Below are 15,832 nucleotides of genomic sequence, written 5' to 3'. Positions count from 1 at the left end.
AGATACTTACTCAGGAGAAATGGAAACATATGGTTATGCAAAGATTTGTAAACAAATATATCAGATTTATTTGTAATAGCCAAAACCCAGAAACATTTCACGTGTCCATTGACAGGTGAATGTATAAACAAACTTTGTTATGTCTATACAATTGAATATTCTTTAATACAGTAATAAAAAGAAACAATTGATGCATGCTTGAACATGAATGAATTTTTTAAAAATCATGCTGAATGAAAGAAGCCAGAAAAAAAAAGAGTACATACTGTGTGATTCCATTTATGTAAAATTCTGGCAAATGCAAAGTAATGTATAGTGACAGAAACTAGACTGGTAGTTGCCTTGGGGACAAGGTGGCTGGGATGGGGTGGGGAGGAGGGATTACAAAGGAGCACAAGGAATTTTGGGGATGATTGACATGTTTGTTATCCTGACTGGTGATGGTTTGAGTGTATACATATGTCAAAACTTAATAAATTGACACTTTAAGAACGTGCAACATATCCCTTGGAATACTGTTTAGCAATAAGAAGGAACAAGCTATGGATACATGCTATGATGTGGATGAACCTCAGAAACATTATGCTTAGTGAAAGAAAGCAGATGCAGAAACCACACTTATGTGAAATGTCCAAAACAAGGGTGAAACTATAAAGACAAAAAGTAGATTAGTGGTTGCCTGGGGCGAGGGGGTGGGAGGAAACAGGCATTAACAGTAAATGTGCCTCAGGGATCATCAGTTTTTAAACTGATTTATGGTGTTGATTGATAAACGTACTAAACAATCATTGAATGATAAATTAGAAAATGGTGAATAACATAATAGGCAAAATATACCTCTATAAAGTTATCAAGTATACCTCAATAAAGTTGTTGAAAAAGGAATAAAAATCTGTCTACAATTGTATCTAATACAATATAACTATTCCATAAAAATATTTATTTTTATAATTATCAGAGGTAACAGATTTTTTTTAAAAGATTTCAAAGCAAAGTAATATATCTTCCTTAAAAGTTGGCGATTTCCACGAGTGATGTTATTCTTATTATATAGTTGGAAATACTAAAGGTTTATTTTTGTTGTTGCTTTGTTTCTGTTGTTGCCACCTGTATGATACAAGGATTGGATTTAGGATGAGTGTGCAGATGAAGGGGCACTGACAGCATTACATGCCCATTCAGGGTCCGCCTCATTTTGGATAAAAGGGGGCTATCCAGAGCAGGGTCAACAAACCCATGTACGGCCATGGGCCAAATCCAGTTGTGGCCTGTTTCTTTTTTTATAACCTGTGACCTAAGAATCGTCTTTACAGTTTTAAATGGTTTTAAAAAACAAGCAAAACAAAGAGTTTGCAGAGATTATATGTGACCTACAAAGCTTAAAATGTTTACTGTCTGGATCTTTAGAGGAAAGTTTTGCTGACTCCTAATCTAGAAAGATGTTTTGAGGGAGAGTGAAATGTATTAGTTTTGTGTTTTTATTTGCTTGTATGGGAGAGACTATCTTACTTTAGTTAAATCACCTAGAATTCCCTTGTTATAGTTTCTGTACTGCCACATTGCTTCAGGATCCAGTTCTAATACTGCTGTAATGTGAAATTGATCTTGAGTAGTTTAAGCTGGTTTTTCTTCTGTATCAAAGTGATAAATACAATCAGTTGAATGATCTTTCTTAATTATCTGACTTGAGGATTAGCATCTTGGGTATTAGAACTCAACCACTAATGCCTTTGTATATCAGAACTTTACTAATGCTCTTATAGCCAGCCAGTATCTAACATTTGTCCGCATTACTTGCAGGTAAATTAGTTTCCTTCTTAATCTTTCCTACCATTTGTACCTGTAGTTTACATATTCATGAAATTGTTTATGTCTACACGCACTATCAGATAAAATACTCATATCAGTGAAAATGTCATTCAGATGATATATTGAACATCATGCTGACAGAACAGACTATTATTGGAATATTTTATTTTTCAGTCTCTTATATTACTGTTATGCAGTCACCATTTATTTTCTCTCTTGGCATGAAGAATAAGTTGGTTGGGATAAAAGTGAGTTGCTAAGTGATCAGGTTCAAGGGAAATGTCTTAAAGCATAAAACTAAAAATAAAGGTTTACAGGGGAGAAAAAGCACATTTCTTCAACTGGACCTTAAGTTTTTTAAAAATTTAAATTATGACTCTTTCCACGAAATAGAAATGAAACTAAGGCAGATTCTCAAAAAATGAAATTGAGACATAATGTGTCTCAGTATATATATTCTAAATAGCAGTTCAATTTCAGGTAGTAATTAGATAATTTACAAATGATTAATCTGAGTTTAATATTTAGAAAACAATATCATAGTTATAATTCTGCTGCCAGGAACAGAACAATTCCGTGGAAGTATCTACTCTGGATTAGGAATTATTTCTTGTGTAATTTTTATTACGTTGTAATTAAGTGTCCATTTCTTTGGAGATACCCAAGCCCTCCCTGCTCCCCCAACCCGTCCTCTTACTTTTTAGAACAGTTCTGATTCCTCTTAGTTCACCTCATTTTCTTTTGAAGAAAACTAGCAAAAGAGAAATGAGTCTCCTTGCCTTCTAAAACAGCTTGTTTTTGTATCTCTTTATATAGAGTGGCTATAGTTTCTAAACCAAAAATCACCATAAAAGAATATACCAAAAATACAGAAAAAAAAAATTTTTTTTAAATGTCTCAGATTTCTGTTTATAATAAATCATGCCAAGACCTGATTTAACTAGTGTTTCTTGTCTGGGTTTCAAATATACTTGGATTTTTGACATACTTAATATAAAGGCAGTGTCTTTGATGTGCTTTTTCCCCCCTCTTTTTAAAGTTGTAGACATGGTCCATTCATAGGTGTGTATCACTATGTTTTGCTTGTGTAATAGTGAATTGTTTTGTGGCAAGAATATTGTCAACTTGCCAGCTGATAAAAGATGATGTATATGGTAACAGAAATAAACAAGATCAGGGCAAGGGAATATAAGCATAGTAAAATCTTGTGTTGAAATCAGAGCCTTCAGATTTAGCGAACATGTTAGAATAGGAAAAGTGAATGTGTCGGAGTTCAGTTAAACAAGATGTGAATAGTATAGAGCATGGAAAATGAAGCCTTATTTTGAAGCATCTAGATCCACAAGTTGAGAAAGTGGCAAGCAAGGAGTATTGCTTAAATCAATTAGATACAAACAATAGTTGGATACAAGGCGGCAGCTCATTGGCTCATGGCTCATTGCCACTTCCCCTCCTCCTTTTCCTCCGTTTCTTCCAGTTGATGATTAACTTTTCTTTCGTTGCATTATTTTTGGTATATTGCAGTGTACTGTGTCATAGATAAGGAAATTTAAAGGTGGAAAATAAACTGTAGAATATGAAAGTCAAATTCTATACTTTTTAGTTCTCATTAAAAATAAAAGAAGTAGACTGGCAGTAGATCTTAGATTTCTAACAGTATGGGGCTAAGAAAGAGGAGAAAATAAGGTTTATCCTGGACCCAGTATGTGCCAGCATTTTGCTTGATGCTTTATTGTGAGAGATGTATATTTATTTAACTGGGATGAATAGTCCTTGTAGTATTTTAGAGTATATCCATTGTATGGATTTTTATCAGTGTTCTTACCAGAAGGCATATTAGAATTAAAATTAGTTTATTATCATTTTTAGTTTTCTTATCTATACTGTCATGAAATCAGATTTTAATTTCCCAGAACTTTTGGGATTGGAAGTGTGACTCTCCCCTTCAATCAGATATAAATAATAGCATAAGAAGAACCATACCATTTGAGAGAAACAGCTAACTTTGCTTTTTAATTCATTGCAGTAACTCAACAATGTAGTGATCGTTGATCAATAGAATAACACATGATGAAAAATATGTGACATAACATGCAGTAGGGAAATAAACTGACTTGCTTTCCTTTGTTTGCCAACCCATTTGTTAATAAGTAATTGTCAGTATACTGCACACACAGCTTTCTTTTGTTAGCTTTATTTCAAAAACCAGTGATAAGTATGATAGCTTTTACTGAATTCTGTCTTTATCCAAATCCTGGTAGAAGAAATTGAATGGATCTGAAAGATAATTCCCTGCAATTTTCATTAGTGTTACTTCTAAACAAATAATAACATTTAGTAATATAGTATTTACAGTAAACAGTAAAACATCTATAAGATCCTATTATGAATTATTAAATATATTAAATGTAACACAAAATTACGGATTTTTCAAACAACTTTATCATGAGCAATGAGGAAGGCTGCTTTTGCCTTACAGCGCCCGTAGATTTTGGTAAAGATATTGATTTGTTAAAGTGATGTAAAGCATAAATCATACTACAACTTGTCTTTGCATGAATTTTTGTATACTTGGAGATAAATAATGTATTCTAATACAGGAGTTGGAAAACAATGGCTCTATGGTCTGTTTTTGTACCACCTGTGAGCTTAGAATGGTCTTTTAAGAGGTTGTATAAAAAAAGAATATGCAACAGAAATCATATGTGACCCTCCAAGCCTAAAATATTTACTCTTTGGTCCTTTACAGAAAAAGTTTGCCAACCCTAAAATATAAATATATAAAACATAAGCCTGGGAAGTTCTGGTTCCAAGTGAGATGGTGTAATAATCACATGACACCCTATCTCTCTCAATGAGTGCACCTATTATAAAACCTGGACAGAATGCATGGAGCAGCTATCTGAAGACTCTGAAAAGTCAATAGTAGCAGGTGAATTAGGGAAGGCCAGAATTTGAAGTACCACCAAACTGGCGGTGAGTTTGCCATTTTTCCTTTTGTGTTGTCACATGGCCTGGTCTCAACATAGCCTGAAACCGGGAAGTGGACATCGATGCAGGCAGAGAGAGCCCCAGGAGAGCTCTAAGAGAAGCCCTCTACCTCAGGCTTGGGAAATAGAGATCATGGCTCCTCACAGTGACAGTGGGTGCAGAGGAAGACACAGGTATCTAAAATTGAGGAAAGGGGCTGCCTTACTTTCTGATTGGAGGATCTATGGTCTCAAGAGGTAGGGGCATGCACCCTTTTCTTATCTTCTCTGTCTTCCTGCCAGTTGGCCCCCACTGCCAAAACAGTTGGAGGAAGTAAGAGGCAAAATGTAAGTAAAACCTCAGCTTTCTGGGCAGAGTGCTGAAAAGGAGAGCCCCAGGGAACCAGAAAGTACTGGGGATATCAAGGGGTGGGGTACTTAGGAAAGGGATCTCATAAAAATTGTGTGTTAACTTCTGGAGCTGAAATTAATGGAGGTGACAGAGGAAAGAGTCAGAGAACTTGAAGGTAGATCATAAAAATTATTCAATCTAAAAAACAGAGATGAAAGATTGGAAAAAAAAAAAAAAGACCATCAAGGCCCTATGGGACGATAACAAAGATCTAACTTTCATATCATCGGCGTCTCAAATGGAAAGGAGGAAGTATTGTGCAGAAAATTACTTTTTTAAAAAATGGCAAGATTATGGAGAAACTCTCATACATTAATGGTTGGAATACAAAATAGTACAGCCACTCTAGAAAACAGTTTGATAGTGTCTTGTAAAGCTAAACATACGTTTACTGTAAGGTCCACCAATCCCATTCCCATAGAGTTGAAACATTTGTGGTGAAATCAAAACTTAACGTTCACACAAATATCTGAACACAAATATTTATAGGAACTGTATTGATAATCATCAAAAGATGGAAAAAACTCAGTTATCCTTCTATGTGTGAATGGATTAAAAAAAAAAACGTGGTACATCCGTATAATGGAGTATGACTCAGTGATAAAAAAAGGTGTGAACTATTGATAGACACAACAATTTAGGTCAGTCTCAAAAGGTTACATACGGTAACCTGAGTGAAAGTATCTCAAAAGGTTACATACTGACACCAAAAGCACAGGTAACAAAAGAGATAAATTGTATTTTATCAAAACAAGACTTTTGTGCATCAAAGGACACTATCAACAGAACGATATGGCAAGCCACTGAATGGCAGAAAATATCTGCAAACTATATATATACCTGATAAGAGACTTGTATCTAAAATATATAAAGTACTCTTATAACTCAATAATAAAAAGATAAATAAAGTGAGCAAAGTATCTGAACATACATTTCTCCAAGTAAGATATACAAATAGCCAATAAACACATGAAAGATGCTCAGCATCATTAGCCATCAAGAAAATGCAAATTAAAACCAAATGAGATGCTGCACTACACCTACTGAAATGGCTGTTACCAAAAAAACAGAAATTAGTGTTGGCGAGAATGGGGAGCATTGCTGGTGGGATGTGAAGCGGTACAGCTGCTGTGGAAGATGGTATGGCGGTTCCTCAAAAAATTAAACAGAATTACCATAAGATCCATCAATTCCACTTATAGATATATACCCCAAAGAATTGAAAGCAGGGACTCAGAGAGGTATATGTATACCCATGTTCATAGCAGCATTGTTCACAATAGCCAAAAGGCGGAAGCAACCCAAGTGTCCATCTAAGGCTGGACGGATAAACAAAACGCGTATGTACATACAGTAGAATATTATTTAGCCTTAAAAAGGAAGGAAATTCTGACACTTGCACTTCCTACACTCTAAGGACAAATATTATATGATTCCAGATGTGATGTGAGGTACCTAGAGCAGTTAAATTCATAGAAACAGAAAGTAGAATGGTAGTTGTCAGGGGCTGGGGGTTGAAGGGAATGGGGAGTTAGTGTTTAATGGGTACAGACTTTTAGATGCAGGAGATAGAAAGAGTTCTAGAGATAGATGGTGGTCAGAGTTGTACAACAATGTGAATGTACTTAATGCCACTGAACTGTATACTTCAGAATGGTTAAAATGGTAAATTTTATGTATATTTTACCATAATTTTTTAAATTATGGAGGAAAGAAAACAAAGGTTACATATAATTATTCCATCTGTATGACATTTTTAAAGAGATGAAAAGTTGCCAGGGATTAAGAGTGGCTAAGAGAGGCCACATGAGGGATGAGGAAGGATTTTTTGGGTTCTGTGTCCAGTACTGTGGTAGTAGTTACTCAAATATATGCAGAAGTTAAAATTTATAGAACTGTACACCCCCAAAAAGGTTACTTTTACTGCCTTTCAATTCAAAAAATATAATTAAATATATATATAAGCCTGTAACAACATAATTAGCTGTTAGGACCCATGGTGGTGGGGGGGGATGTGGAGGTCTGGGTCTATCCCTCAGTACCAACAGTGAGAATGGTTTTTATTTTGTTTCAGGGAAACGTGAAGAAATAAAGTATGCCTTGTCATTTATAGCATCTTAAAGGACTGGTTTTATAGTTTAAAATGCTAAACTAAAGCTAGTTTGTTTTTTTTTATCAACAGGTGATAACATGCACATAATAATAATATTTGAAAAATACTGAATAGCCTAAATAAGAATATAAACGTTATTTTAAAATTGCAATTGGTAACATTTTAGTGCTTTTCATTACTGCTCTTTCTCTATGCATGTATTTGTGTGTGTGTGTAGCAGAGCAGAAACCTTATTCAGAAACCTTGATGAAGGAATGGAAAAGGGAAGCCTCGAGCCCTAAAAACACCTTCTCCCTGAGGGGAGGTGAGTAAATGAATTTTAAGGGGTAGGAGGCAGGCATATCATCAGGGCTCTAGGAAAGGGGAGGAGATTTCCAAGTCACTACGCATTTATTGTTTATGTAATTGCTGTCATACTATATATTGAGTTTTCTATTCTCGTTTCCTTAATTCCTGTATCTTGAATATTCTCCGAAATCATTAAAATTCTTACAAAGTACTATTTTCGTAGCTGTATTGTGGATATATCGTAATTTACTCAATTTTACTCCTTTTCTTGGGCATTTAGATTGTTTCCAGTATCACTCATTATTATAACCATGATTCCTATGAACATAAATTCACATAAATTCTCATGTGCACAGAATACAGTCTATGTGTAAATGTACAGCTCTATTGAAAAGTCTGAATTTAGTGGAGTACAAACATGAAATAGTCTTCTCCATCCCCTGATTCCAAGTGTGCCGTGTACAATTTTTCTTCTCTGTTATGCACAGGCATGTTAGGTGACAGGCATAATTCGAGTGGCTCTCAGTAATTAAAAGTGCAGTGAGATTCAGTTTGAAACTGTAATCTCATATCCAGAGATTTTCCTTGTTCAATTTGGAACCAGGCTTTTACAGCTCGTGATCTGAAGCAGGGAGGGCTTAGTAAAATTTCACCCACCTTCTCCCACTCTAGACTGTAGAGTGCTGCAGTGACTTGATGCAGTTCTAAATACCTCACCCCACTCCCTGTTCCAGGCCTAACTCTTCTGTGGTGGAGGCTTAGCAAAGGGAATGAGGGAGAAGAGGCAGCTGCCCCGTCTCGTCTGCCTGTACTTGTGGTCCCTGCTGTGGTGGTTGCCGCTTCTCTGGCCAGTGGCCAGCTCGTACTGATCTGATGCCCTTCAAGCAGATGTTCAGCAAGCGAGTATCTTCTTCTGGCAGTGCCCCCAGTCTCTACACAAGAGCCTCTTGGAGCCTTGCCTCTTGGCCTGCTTCTACTTAGCGTGGTTGTTGATGATGGTGAGAACTTTTTGGCCTTAATTGTTGGCATCTTTGTTTAAAATATAGGGCATGCACTACATGCCTTTTTTGCTTTCAGATTTAGGCCCTGGTCATCAGTCCTGAAGAAACTTCCAGAAAGGCCCCATGCAACATCTTGTTTCAAGTGCATATATAAAATTTATGGCAGTTGTTGAAACAGTTGCTAAGCATTTTTCCTACTTTTATTTTAAATGGCAGTGCAATTCTTAGCTTGACAAAACATTGTTTTGCCTCATCTGCATAGTAGATGCATTGTAGGATACCAAAAGTCTATCAGCACCCAACAAAGCTTTCTGTTAAACACAGCAAAACAAAAATCTTTTCTGCTTTAGCAAAAAGTAATGGTTTCTTTTGCCCATTCACTTTCTCAGACATCCTTTGGTCTATCTTCCACATCAGAGGTCTGCAAACTGTGGCCTGTGGGCCACTTCCAGCTCTCCACCTGTTTTTGTAAGTCAAGTTTTCTTGAAGCACAGCTGTGGTCATTTGTTTATGTATTGTCTATGATGACATTTGCACCACAACAGCAGAATTGAATATTTGCGACAGAAACTGTTAGGCCTGCAAAGCCCAAAACATTTACTGTCTGACCATTTACAGAGAAAGTTTGCCAACTCCTGTTTTACACCCTTCCTCTAAAATTCTTTCTAAAACGTAAACCAGAAATACCATTTGTCTGCTTAAAAACATTAAGTAGCTTCTCACTGTTGACAGAATATATTCTAAAATCTTTAGCTTTACATTCAGATCTTTTTATAATTTAGTGTCAAATCACTATGTCAAGTTCAAATTCAGGATTTCCTGTTATGTTCAGTGATGCAGCTTGAAGTCTAGAGTTACAAATTGGCAGCTTACAGGCTGAGTTTGGCCCCCAGACTTGTTTTGTTTTATTGATTCAGCATTTAAAAACTAGATGATGTCGCATAGAAATCCAGATTTCTAGTTGTTCTTCACCAGTCAAGAGTTCTGATACACCGGCCTCAGAGCCCTCAGTGTAACGTTCTGTTAGCACTGAGCGGCTGCTGCCTCTTCCCTGTGGAGCGGTGCTCTCCACCTGTGCACAGCCTGTGTCCCGTGGGTCCTGTGTGCACAGGCACTCCAGCCCAGTCCTCTGCAGTCATGCCTGTCACCTGCTCTGGCCACTGTGGCCATTTGAGTTTGCAGCCCTGGGCCTGGGTGTAGTGAGCTGCCTTCTGGGCACCCGCTCCCCCTGTTCTCACATTACCTCGCTGCTCTGTCTGCCTAGAAGACCCTCTTTGTCCTTCAGAATTCTTCATCCTTTAAGACTCAATTTGAATATAACCTTTGTGAAGCCTTCTCTGTCAAAGTCAGTCACTTCTTCCTCTCTACCCTTGTGGCACTTGGTTCCTGTGATGAGAGGAGCCCCTGTCGTGTTGTATTGTAGTGACCAGGTGGGAAGCTCCTTGACGGTGAGGTTTGTGTCTTACTCAGCTTTCTGTTCCTAGTCCCCAGCATGTTGCTCCACAAAGAGTGACGGCCAAGTAAACGTTGCTGGATTGTATGCTGTTAACATCTAAAAACTGGGAAGGTAGGAAAGGATTCATTAGGTGGAAAGAAAAATTCATATTTTTCCCACTTAAATGTATATTCTTTCCCTTTCAGTATTTCACTTAGTTTCCTCTTTTTCTCCCCTTAGTTTATAACCAACTCATTTGTGTTTCCCAGACAACTGACACTTTAATTTTCATAAGGATTACCAACACTCACTAGCTGTGTCCAGGGTCACAAGCTAGTAAATGGTGGAAATGGGGTTCAGAGTCACATTTCTCTGCCTTTAGAGCTCATGCGCATAGCTGCTGGGCCACTCCTTATCATGTGGGTGCTTTTGAATAAGTTACAAAGTTTTCTAAGTCTCAGTTTCTAATTGTAAAAGAGGAATGATTATGGTTCCCGTCTTTAGGATACTTGGGAGAAATGAATGAGAATATCTATGTAATGCTTAGAACAGAGTTTGGCTTAGAGTAAGCACCCAATAAATAGAGCTGCTCTAGTATTATTATTATTATTACTGCTGCCGCTGCCGCTGCTGCTACTACTACTACTAATACTACTATTACTTAATGTTGTATAGGAGATACACAGACTGTCTTGTCTTCCTTTTCTTGGTTTAGACTTTCAGGAGTCAAGGGAATTGAGTATTGGCCCACCTGCAGAAACCATTGCCAGGCTACCCTTTTTGTAACCCTAGAACATTGCACTTGGAAGGGGTTTTGGAGGTCAGGTGTTCTAACAAGTGCGTATCCAAAGCAGCAGTCCTCTCTGCAGTTCCCAGCTAGAGATGATCAGTCATCTAGAGGCTGTTACAACATTTACAGTGACACAAGCTGGCCACTTTAGGTGGAACATGTGATTGTTTAAAAACTGTGCACACATACTTTGCTTTTTCTTTTTTATTTCTGTCCTCTGTAAAATGTAGAAAATTAAGTTGAATCCTTTTTCCATACTGTTGTCCTTAGTCCTTCAAAGTATTTGAGCCGAATTAAACAGCGACACTCGTGGTTCTCAAAGTGTAGCCCTTTTAACTGAGCCCCTTTCCTCAGGAGCCTTTCTTCTCTCTTCCCCTTTCTTTTAATCAAAGAATCCTTGAAGACCGTAAAAGCATAGGCTAAAATTTTTGTGTGCCTGTGTGCATTTTTCTGGAGCAAGGTTTGATAACCCGAAAAAAGTTTAAGAATCACTGTCTTAGACACTGTCATGACTGTAGTTTGTCCTGCATATGTCTGCATCTCAAAGGGACAAACAATGGTTAAGAACCACAGTTTTTTAGTTTTCTCATAATGGTAGAGAGTGATTGAAGACAAAGGTTAGGAATTGCATAGAAAGAGGAAAACCTGAGAGTTAAAGCAAAGAGGTAGAGTTCAGCTGTATCGATTGAGCCGCCACCCTGACATCTTTGGGAAGTCTTCCATCTAGTCTGCTTAGGGAATTGTTTCTGATATAATAAGGATGTTAAGCAGAAGGGAGGATTCAGTAAATCAGTCTTTTCTTAAAAACATTTATGCTGCGGAACAAGGAATAACTATTTTGCCCTGTAGTGGACAATCACTTTAGCTAAACATAGGTACTGTTGTGACTATTATATATTCAAATACACACATATGTACACACACAAATACAATGCTTATCATAGTTCAATATTGCCTTCAAGGTCAACCCGTTCCACTCCCCCCGCCCCCACTTTTTTCCTGCTTTGCCAAGTCTAATGCTCTGCTATTGAGAATCTAACAGATAATATATCCTCAAAATGGTCCTCCTTACCTTTGTCAGGCCACAAAATGTTACGGTGTGGAAAAGCACTACTGCAAGAACAGAGCAACTGAGATATAGATGGAGAAGCTTGTAAATGTTGCTTTCCTGAGTTATCTCTAGATCATTGTCGGCCCAAATAAATTTCCTATGCAAGTTTTGATAAAATGCATGCATGCATGCATACATTTGTTTTTTACATAGCTATCTTGTCATCGGTAGTCAACTGTGTAACCAAAGTTATGCCCATAAAATATATCTTTTTCATAATTTTACAAAATATCTAAAAGAAAAAATGAGGTATTATGGCTAAAAATATATTTTAAGATTCAGTAGAGGACATAGTACTGATAATTAGAGGTGCTAAAATTTGGACAAAAGTGTAAACTATATTTTAAAACAATTTGTATATTTTAAAACTTAATGAAACCATTGAAGGCATCTGTTTTGCATTTCTTTTTTGTTCTTGTTGTTTGTTTTTTTTGTTTTGCATTTCTAAAGCCTATGTTGTTAGCTTATTGTAAGAATGGCAATATAAGTCTGCAGAAAGTACAATTACAAAAATCTGAGAAGTTTAGTATATACAGTCCAACAGTATAGCTTGTAACTATCAAGGAAGATATATTGGACCTCTTGCTTTTTCTTGTATCTATTGCTTTCCCAAATCTAAGGTAGGTATAGGTCTTTACAAAGGGTAAAGGAACTCCTTAGAGCTGTGTTGGTTACTTCAGTTGATAATAGAAAGGAGGACATTTTGAGGGAAAGTGGGGAATTAAGAGAGGAATGAAAGGACACATGTTGATACTCTTGGTGTTTTGTTTTGTTTTCTTTTTTTTGCCATAGCAAATGTAAGGTGCCCTGTCTGTCAGTGAACTACTTACTTCAATACAACTTAAAGTCTATAAGTTCTATGGATTTAATAAGGAGAACTAAGCATTGCTTGATTTTTTCCTTCTCCAAACTCCCACTTGTGGATTGGCATAAAGTGAAAATTCCTCCAGTAATGCCCAAACCTTCTCATTTAGGGTTTGGTACTGCATCATGCCTAAGTGAATGTCGAATAAATGTTGTCTGATGATGATGATAATAATTTGTTTCAGGAGGAATTCTCTTTATGCTTATGTACCACATTTCTCACAATGGTCTCAAGAGTCCTTGGAAAATAGAATTCTTGTTTGAACTCTTACTGTCTAATTTTTGCCAATTACACTATTATAAGTTTTATATGAATTTTAAAAACTGGATTCATTTGGCAAAGTGCAAAATCCTCTAAACATAGGAATGCAATAGAACTGATTTTAACTGGTATATTTAAGAAGAGTAACATGCACTGAATTTGAATGATAAACTCAAGGACTTTCCAAAGATGTGTGCTGGGTTTATTTGTTTTATGAATAGGGCTCATTCACTATATATTTACTTACTGTAGCTTTTACTAAGTAGCAGGATAATTGTTACTGCAGAGTTGGAGTGTTAGCATAGCATCTTGAAAATGTCTCTGTGTGGGATATGTTATGTGAATGTGTGTTGTCAAGTAGTTTCATTTTGGACTTTTGAAAGCATTAACTTCTAAATATTTTCTTAGTTTCTTTTAAAAAATAAACAAATAACTTGAAAAAAGAATATCACTAATTCCTTGGTGATAGGGAAGGGGTGGGGGGAATGGTGTATCCTGCCGCAGGATATGCTTTGGGGAAATTACTTGGAATTCAAGGAATCGCAAGTGGAGCAACTTTAAAACACTTTGCTATAATGTGTTCTAAAAGGTAATTAAGTCTTGACATGTAAAGACATGTTAATGTAGTATTCTGAAAAAAGAGTTATGGAAGTTTTTTGCTTTCACAGTAGGGTCTCCTAATACATAATTTGCACTAGTTGAATATTTGAAAAAACTGTCTGGAACAACTACTGATACAGTTACCAAAAATTGTATTATCATCTCACTTTCACATCATTAACGTTATATATCCTTTTCTTTCAGCTGGATATGTCAAGTGACCAGATAGCTGCCAATCTGCAAGCAGTTATCAGTGAAGTTTGTAGGCAAAGACCGCTGAATTTGGGTAAGTGGTTCTCTGGGGTAGACTTCCTTGTAGCTCTGTGATACTTTAAAAATGTAAAATATTAAGAAAACAATCCAGTTAATATACAACTGCAATAACAATAATGTCATTTCCAGGGATTAAAGAAATACAATTTAATTCTCCAAAGGATTCCTAATGACCTTATTAAGAAGTTGTAGTTGTTTGGAGAGGAGACCTCTTTAACATTAATAAGGAATACATCGTGAAACCTTTATAAATTCCCACATTCTTTCTACCATTTAATGTAATAAAGTTTGAAAGAAAACTGTAACGGATTGCCTTAAACTTACAATAGTGTTTAAGCAGAAACTAAAGTCATTTATGAGATAGATGGTATTTTGAAGCCAGACCATTCACTTTGTCACTGGTACTAGCAGTTGGCTTTCTTAATCTTATTGATTTTAGAAAAGAAACAAGGTTTTTAATCATGTCACAAGAATCACTATTTATAAATGGGGTGATTCATGGAGAACAGTGGAACTTGACGTGGCAGCTGTGTCATAGGCTAGGAACACGTGTCGCACCCACTGCGTCACCTGCCGTTCACAGTCCTTCCTCAGGCAAACGTGTTCTCTTTCCGCTGCTTGAAAGCAAGCAAGAGTCTGTAACCCTCAATTGACTCTGCACTTACAGGCTTACCATTATAGGAATCTGTCATGTTTCATTTTATAAACCAAGTGTATAATTAAAACACAATCTCACGTTATGTTTAACCTTCTTTGGGAGTTAAACACACTGGTGAATAAATACCTCATTTGTTAATTCTGTTGTGCTAGATATGACCATAGTACTTCGTGATTGTATGTGTATAGATTCTTCTCTTTCATGGAGAACTTTGTTTTGAGTATAGGAGCCTCTGAACCTATATCAGGAGTAGAATGATGAACAGTAAATCTCTAAAAGCAATGTAGTTATCTTCTCTTTGCCATTTTAACTGAGGGTCCCTTAACATTGTTCTTATGAAAGACTTTTTAATTTTTAAGGAATTTTACTAAATGTTTGGTAACACAGAGTTAGCATCTGTGCTGACTGTTTTAAATAAATATTTAGAATCTTGCCATGAAATGTAAATATCATCACCTGTTCCCTTTACTGTTGACTTTGCAATGAAATAAATTCTAGGTGATCACCTTCTGAAAGAGAGAAATGAATTATTAGTGAATATGTGTAGTTTCATCTATAAATCTCTAATATACCATGGTACAGCTAGTTTGTCTTCTACTCTAGAAATGAAGCGATCTTCCCTTTGTTATAATTCAAAATAATAGTTCAGTAATATCAGTACTTTTCAAGTGAAAATATAACACGAGTCCTATAAAGTTTCTTGTTGTATGTTTGTATTTGCTCATTAGGTATCTGTGGAATAAAATGAAAATTGATTCTTGTCTTTGTTTTCAGGACCCTTTGTGGTACGTGCTTTCCTTCGAAGTTCAACAAGTGAAGGTTTGTTACTAAAGATCGAGTCATTATTGCCTAAAGAAGTAGAACCCAAAGAAAGTGACAAAAAAGTTGCCTAAATGTGTTGCATTGAGAAATTATTTTCAGTGGGTCAAGAAACAACAGAGAAAATTAAAAACTGTTTAATTTCTAAGTTTGGTGTCTTGTTATTTCTTGATCATCATACTTGAAAGTAAATTTTAACACTGGAAAATCTTATAATACTTTCAAAACTAAGAAAATAAAATTTGCTCTGTGTCTGAACCTAACTTTTAGATCCTGTTAAATTTTCTTCCTTAGTATTCAGATTCTACAATCTGGTAATTATAGCAGCAATTTCTAGCTTAATAACTTTCCCTTGAGAGCTATACCATCTGAGGGAAAAGTAACATCCTCAGTTCCCATAAGACAGAGAATGGCAGAATCATGAGCTA

At 36.2% G+C, this 15,832-nt stretch overlaps 1 pseudogene; it reads left to right on the top strand.

Annotated features, from left to right (window-relative positions):
- The window catches only part of LOC133081255 (large ribosomal subunit protein uL1m-like), a 51,875-nt pseudogene extending 36,357 nt beyond the window's left edge, over positions 1–15,518 (top strand).
- Positions 15,519–15,832: the final 314 nt, after the last annotated feature.

Source organism: Eubalaena glacialis, chromosome 20 (genome assembly GCF_028564815.1).
Source record: "Eubalaena glacialis isolate mEubGla1 chromosome 20, mEubGla1.1.hap2.+ XY, whole genome shotgun sequence".
Taxonomy (NCBI): Eukaryota; Metazoa; Chordata; class Mammalia; order Artiodactyla; family Balaenidae; genus Eubalaena; species Eubalaena glacialis.
This window is presented reverse-complemented; position numbering and strand designations above follow the sequence as displayed.